The sequence below is a fragment of the Notolepis coatsorum genome (genome assembly GCF_963971535.1).
Source record: "Notolepis coatsorum genome assembly, chromosome: 11".
In the NCBI taxonomy this organism is placed as follows: Eukaryota; Metazoa; Chordata; class Actinopteri; order Aulopiformes; family Paralepididae; genus Notolepis; species Notolepis coatsorum.
The window spans coordinates 81,140,051-81,148,053 of NC_140175.1; positions in this window are offsets into that span (position 1 = coordinate 81,140,051).

The window sequence follows — 8,003 nt, forward strand, 5'->3', positions numbered from 1 at the left end:
TAGAACGTGGATTAAGTCACAGAGATGCAGGAAGCGGGACTGAGAAGTGACGAGAAAATTGATGGATAATGCGGGGTAGTCAGACTTATCTTAAAGAAAAGAATGTAGTGTAGGGTTAGGTAAAGGAGTATGATGAGTGTGTGATAGTGGGAATTCTATACCCTGTTAGTGGGTCGAAATTGTATTATTAAGTATATGACTGGGCTCGCCGCTCGGAGGGACTGTGTATGACGCGGGAGATTAGGAAAATATGGGGTATTTAGGAAAAGGACACATAGAGGATGTTCAGTGATCAATTTTTAGATGAAAAGTCGGCTTACACAAGAATCCAAGGTTAATAGCGTTGCGCCATGTAATCGATGTCTCGTACGGGGGGTCGGTTTGTTTGTATTTTTGTATTTATGTATTTGTGTAAATGTATGTGATTAGTAGCAAGCTTGACGAAGGTTGTTATGTTGTGACGTGGATCAGATCAATACTAGTCTGTGGATCATATTGGAAGTTGGGGCTAACTAGCTTAGCTCTGTGGAAGAGCTGCGGTATTCTAGAGATGTTAGGGCGACGATGGGAAAAAATTTACGGAACACTGTGAGAGCAATTGTTGTTAGGAAGCGAGCCGAGGCGTTCGTTGAGGTGATTGTGGCCGTTTTAGTGGTTATATATGATGCGGTGACAATTGTGTACGAGAGTATCGTGAATGAAGGAAGTCGCATGATGATGACGTCATGGTGTTGCGTGGAGAGTGTGAAAGCGCCCATGGAGCCAGGCGGAGAGAAGGGTAGGAGAAAGGATTCATGTTGATCTGTGTAACGGCGTTGATATATGAGAATGTTTTTAAATTCTTTTACGATAGTTGTTCTTTTAAAGTAGGTATTTAGGCATGTGTAAATTGTTTAGAGTTGGATTGGTACTGAGCGGATTGAATGAATGTACGGATCTCGAACAGCATGGCTCCCGGAAGGGCGTTGAACGTCGCATTGGGTTGGCTAGCGGGTTAGCTGGTATGAGAGTTTGGGAGATAGCGCCGTGGAAAGGGCTCGTGCAATATTATGGTTAGAAGCGGCATGGTGGCGTTAAGTGAGCGATGCTTATGTGTGAAGCGATTGTGTGCTAATAACGTTGATTGGGAGTTATTTGCAGAAGTTGGTCGCTTCTGACGTCATATTGTGGGACCTTGAAAGGGGAACAGCGGCAGGGCTGGCTAGGCTATTAGCTTGCATGCGGCTGTTTTGTGAGATTGCGGGCGACATATGGGATGATTAGAGTATGGGAAATGATGTTTGGGGAGTAGTAGTGGACGCGGTAGGATGTCGTGGCATTTTTAGGAATGTCGTGGCAAATTTTTTTAGGTTGTCGTTGCAACGTTGAAACAAAGTGTTTTATGGTGGTAGTCGCATCCGTTGCTACTGCGCATGTGCGGATCGCTGTTTCGTTCATTTTCGCTCAGGGGACAGTGGTGAGTGTTTATGTTTTTGCTTTATGTTATAAAGGTGATCTGGAAGTGGTTCTGTTTATGGTTGTTATTACTACAAGTGTGTGTACACAGGGGAAGAGATGTAACGTTATCAGTGGTTGGTTTAGGGGAGGAAGTTGAGAATAGGTTGCAAACATTGCAGTGTGCCTGTCAGAGTGTAGATGATTTGATATACATGCCCATAACTAAGCTGGGATTCACAAAACCAGCTAAACTGGGTAGATTGTATTATTGTCTTTAATGGGAACGTACATACGCACATTTGACACAGGGATATTTTTAACCAAGGGGGGATGAGTAGTTGATTGATTAAAAATAGTACAGCTAAATACATACAAATGGTTAAGGGGAGGTAGACAGAGACCAGAGTACAAGGAAAATGAGATGGGCTGCATTGGGTAAAGTGTTCTACAAAGTAAGATACATGTAGAATCGGTTTGTCACAATGTGTATGGTATGAGGAAGTATTTAGGACTAACCACTATAATGTTTTTCTGAAATTAATGATGCTTACATGTATAATGATTAGATTTGATGAACATTGCCAGTTTTTTAAATCTGTGTAACGTGTACAATTGTAAACTTGGAATAATGATGTTGTGTTTTACTGGAGTTTATTATGTAGCTTGAATTAAGATGCTTGTATAGAATGCATTGATGTTAAAATGTCAGATTTTGATACACTGTTGGATTAATGTTGCTGCAAGTCTTTAGATCAAAGGGAGGTGATACTTTTATGATGTAGGCTTGTTGGCATGTTATTTGGTTGCATTGCTATGTTAAAATACTGTTTAGCTTGTGTTGGATTGTTATATCTTTAATGCCATTGGTTTACATAGGCTGATGTTTTATATTAAGATTGATTGCAAATCCTTGGGTCACAATGGGATAATTTAGTGACAGGGGATTTGTTTAGATGCTGCTTTGATGTAAGATTGTGTTTTAGCAGTTATTATAAATGATTTGTGTGTGATGACTAACTTCTTGTTGAGTTACAGGGGGGTCATGGGGTAAAGCAATTTAGGAACGGCCCAAGGGGGGTCAAGAAGGGGCAGCTGATTAGATGCAATAGGGGCGGTTATACGACAGGAAGATGGAGCGGAGCTAATCAGTTAAATGCAGGGGAAGTAGAGGTCAGAGGTGAAGATTGCCGAAGACAGTTGTAAAGTGAGATAACAGTTGACAGTTATTTTTACAACAGGGGACATGGGGGTTGAGACAGGAAGCGACTAATTTAGGAAGAGAGGGTAGGAGACGGTTGAATAGGAGCCAAATCAGATGAGGTTATTTACGTTGATTGGGGCGGACTATTTGATTGATGGAATAGCCGGGAGTTGTCACAGTTCTAGCGGGCTGGGGTGACTTCAGGTTGAAAAAGGGGTTCCGCTAGACCCTTTGAGTGCAGAGGTTGAGTGTTAGATTGTGTTAGCCAGAGATTGAGTGCAGGGCGAGCTGAATGAGAGCAGGAAGCGAAACTAACCATTGTTTGTGTATATATGTGGGTGATTAACAAGTGTGGGAGCAGCGTGAAAGTATTTGTTTATAATATAAGTGATGTATGTTGGAAAGGACAAGGTTGAAATGATCAGAGTGGCTGAGAATGATTGAGAGAGTGTTGGTTAATTTGTGTGGTTGAGAGAAAGGGGTTGGCTGTGTCATTTTTAATTTCAGTTCATATCATTTGAATGAAAGAGTTTGTTTTGTTTAAGGTAACAGCCACTGTGGTGTGCTCAGAATGTGTGGATGATGTTGAATTGTGATGTTTGATTGGTTTTTGCTTTTCTTTCTTTTCTGAGGACTCTAAAGTTCAGGATTGAATGTGTTGTGAAACTATGAGAAATTGGATGAAAGCGTTTACTTTAGGTCATATTATTTGGTTGGGTGTCAAGGTTTATAGTGTTATTTTAGAAACAGTGGTGGTGTTGGTACGGATACACTACTTTCATTTAAGGTAAATTTTTTTGTATGTATGAGTGAGCGTGAATGTACATTTTTAGATTTGTTTTCTAAATTTTTTGATCTATGATTGTGTGGACTGTAAGGAGGTTGAATAGGTCAAAGCGTTAGGTGTCGAGTCACAGGGACAGGATGCTGTTCCGATTGAGGGTGTGTGTGAGAATTGATGATAGAGGTAGATGGATGGTTTTGGAAACATGGTTTTTATTTTCTTTCTGATAACTTTTGATGTGAAGTTTGGAGCTTGTTGGTTTTATTGATTTACTGTTTTAGGTATGAATGATAATTTCTCATGTAGAAGTTGCGAGACATGTGGTAGTAGGGTGTGATATATTTAGATATTTGGTTAATTGTTTGGTTTTTGTTTTTCCCAAACTGTTTTACATGATTTGGCGGGAGAGGACTGTTGGAGGCTGGGATGCATTGGAACAGATCGATGAAAGATGAGTAGTGCCACCACGATTTGCATATGGAATTAATGGCTTCCCTTATTAAAGTATGTTGACATATGGTGTAAAAAGATTTGCTTTGTGCTTGTTTCTTCAACAGCTCAGTCAAGGAGGGGAATTGCAGATCAGCGGTGGGAGACACATGAATACATTACATTAGAGCGGTAACGTAGGGTTTCATTTCCCCTGTTACTCTGCAGTCCAATGGTGGTCATTACAAATTGTGGTGAGAGAATTCTTGTACACGGAGGCCCCGTCTATACAAACCCCATGCGGGGGGACCAGGTTGTAGAAACTGAACAGACGTAGTTTGGAGGAACTTCCACGCTAAAAGAGTCGTCTGATGACGGGTTGTCATGAGATAATAGATGACTGGACCTTGGGCATGTGACCTGGCCTGGGGGTTCGGAGCCGGTCTGAGGGCTGAGCTGAAAGAGTGTGAACAAGGTTCTCTGGGGAGTTATGAAGTTGTGATTGGACTGTAGGGGACAGGGACAAGACTGAATAGATACTGATGGGCTTTGTTTTGTGCACATTGATTTGGTAGGACGCGCAAACAAAGGGCGGATAAATTACACAACGCAGGGACGGTTAAGACTCATTCACATAGTGAGGTTATGGCCAGAGTGAGGAGAGTAAGTGAAAGAAATTTTTCGTTGAAAATCTGCTTTCCTCTGCCGGACTGGGCTGTGGACACAAGGTGGTAGGTTATGACCATTATATGGGTCATAAAGGGGGGAGGATAGGTGGGAAGCAGTTGATTGATTATGCAAATGTGAGTGTACTATTTTAAGATAAAATGAGCAGAAAGAAGAGATTATTTCAGAAAATGAATGTAAAGTGAAAATATGAAACTAATGCATGTTGTCTCCCCCAGATCATTTGAGAGTGTTGGAAAAACTGAAAATACTGGTTATAAGTTGTGTGTTTTTAGACTTAACTTACCTTTGATTATGTTAGTTCTCTTTCCATTTAGTATATTTCTGGTTGGGAACCCAGTGATAGCCATGTGGTAAACACAGGGTCACAAGGGATAAGTTAATTAGGAGGCTGATAAATGGGTTATTAGCCTCCCGGGAGGGGTCATAGTCAAGGGGTCAAAGTGGGAAAGAAAAGAAGAAGACAAGAAGGCCAGAATTGATGAGATGTACCAAAGAAGAATGGAAAAAATTGAGAAGAAAAATTGAGAAAAATTCAAAATGTATGATTTTGTTATTATGTTAAATTGTATGGCTAGTATGTATAGAAATCAAGTCAAGGTACTTGTAATATGACATTAGTAAAATGTCAAAGGGAGGAATTGTGGTACCCTTGACTGAGATTTCATAATCAAAATGTTAGATTAACCCTGAAAACTGAAAATATCTGTGGGAATAGTTCCTAACATGGACTCTCAGAGTGATGGAACAAACAGTAGCAGGTGGCAGTGTTGTGTGACATTCTGGAGAGCCTTCAGGCAAAACCCCCATGCTAAAACTACTTACTCAGCTGGATTTAGAAGAACAGTTGGAGACAGGTCATAAAAGCCCCCTCATGCTAAAACTGTTTGTGACACATTCAAGGAGTCTTGAAGACAGTTGGGCAACGGTGAAACAAAACCATACACTGGAGATCATTTGACTGGGACCGCCTGCAAGAAGACACCAAAGAGGACTGCCTGTTTTTAAGATACTTGTGATTGGTTGAACCAGTTGAAAGATAGGAAGGTCATTTTGGGCCTATAAGTATAGGAGCAGTGCAGTTAGTTGGGAGGCCAGCCCACCGACCCGTCTCCAGGGGGGTCCGGCTGAGCCTCCATCGATCCACCAGAGAATGTGCTGTTATACATGTGAGTAGAATCATGGACTCTTATTGTTGGTTAGAGTAACATGTACAGATTCCTACCTTAGGACCAGGTTGTGCCCATATGTATGGCTTAGTACATTCTCAGTTCATTAACATAACATGACTAATATTTATGTGCAATACTGTCTTGATGTAGAGAGCCAACGTGAAAGGGCTATTGTGATTTACCTCATCAAATCCTTTTGTACAATCATGTATTATGCTGAATTAATTCCTGTATGTAACTAATGCATTATCCACTCTCGGCCGCTCTGCAAATAAATGAGTATTGGACCATAGCTCCTGGTTGTCTGGCTATACAAGCTTATTCTCTACTGGCTATTTTTGGAAGTCAGACGAGGACCATGTTAATATCACTCTCCTTCTCTCCCTCTAGTTAGCACCCTCATGTGTGCTGTAATTAACAGTAGATATTCATTTAGGAATATACGACATGACCCTTTTCTCCACATCGCCAACACGCCATCTCCGTCAGGGGTCCGGTCTTTTTCTTTGGCGCTGCCCGGGCCTTCATTACCCTTTCTCCCGCCTCTTCGGCGACCGGGTCTGGGTCTTCTGAGGCCTCAAAGTTCCGCAGCTTGGCCTTGAACTCCCCCAGCGACATGTCCACTGAACTGTGTGTCACCAACAGTGTGAATGGTTTATACATCTCCGGTAGTCCCCTCATAACCATCGCCATCATTAGTCCATCGCTATAGCTGTGTCTCCTTCAGTGGCGAATCCTCATGGAAGCCAACGGAAGCCAGGCCTCCCTATAAAAATATGAATTAATATCAAATATGAAATATGAAAAAAGAAAAAAGAAAAAAAAATTATATATAGTTTACAATAATAATAAAAAATCATTATTTTTCATCTGTGTTATAATTTTTTTTTTTTTTAAATGTCTCCCTCTTCTCCTTCTCACTCTCTCTAACACACTGTCAGACTCACTGCAGCAGAGGAGACTGGAGAGGAGGCAGTGGGGATGTGTTTTTTTCCAGCCTCCCCATGTATGTGGACTCCAAAACCAATACTAGCCAATCAGATTCGAGCTGACTAAAGCCCTGCCCACACCTTAAAACGGGCCTGTCAGCAGACTAAGTAGTCTGGCCTCCCCTCTCCACGGGCGCGCCGTGATTCCGATCCGCGTGTATTCACGGCCATAGAGGAGACCGTGGGACACCTTTTTGCAACCGAATATGTGTCTCGAATTTGCTCCGACGCGGCGCGCAAAATCGTGCAAGGAAAAATCGGACCAAAAATGAACCAATGCTCCAGCAGTATTAATGACCCTGATGTAAACAAGACAAACGTCTTTCTCTGGTCTGCATCCCCTTATAAAATTGTGTGTATTGAGCCGTACTGTATTGTACCCATTCTGCAATCTGCTAAATAAATAAAAATAAAGTTTGACTGGCCGCCGAGCCATACTGTAGTGTACATGGTGACTGCTTGGCTTAAAAAAACAAAAAGAAATAAAAAAAATATTAATAAAAATATTTAATAAAACATTTTTTAATAATTTTTTTTTGGCATCCCCTGTTATTTTACCCACGCGACGCCACTGGTCTCCTTATGCCTATAGCGCCCTCTTGTGGAATAGTTAAAGTGCAGTTATATTCAATCATATTATTACTTACCCAGCAGAAATATAGCAAGCTCTGCATTACTTTTTAAGCTCATGCACAAGCAACAGATGATTTCCACAGACTCTCAGAGGCACCAGCAGCTTTACAGGTGCTATATAGATAATATTCAGCCACTAGATGTCGCACTAGAGCACCATCATGTCATTTATGCATTTATATTTTAAAAATGTATATTAAAACCTGGTAAAGTAGAATATTGAATCCTCGCATTGTGTTAATTACAGCTCAATGAAATGATAAGGTAGCAGTCCCTGCTTTCAATAGTACCCAACCCCTCCAATGTAGTTTCTTCCCCTTCAGATGTATATATTTCTTTATGATCTCTTTTTCTTACACAGTACTGTATATTTGTATGTATTATATGTCATACATGTCTTGATGAATTGAAAATGGAGGACCCTGATGTAAACAAGACAAAAGTATTTTTCTGGTCTGCATCGTCTTAGCAGTTGTTTGTATTGAGCCGTACTGTATTGTACCCATTCTGCAATCTGTTAATAAAGTTTTCAATCAATCAATCAATCAATCAAACCCTATATCAGCATGGCCCTAGTTTAGAGACCGGAGTGGCTGTTGTCATTGTCTAAACATCTCTCTCTCTCTCTCTCTCTCTCTCTCTCTCTCTCTCTCTCTCTCTCTCTCTCTCTC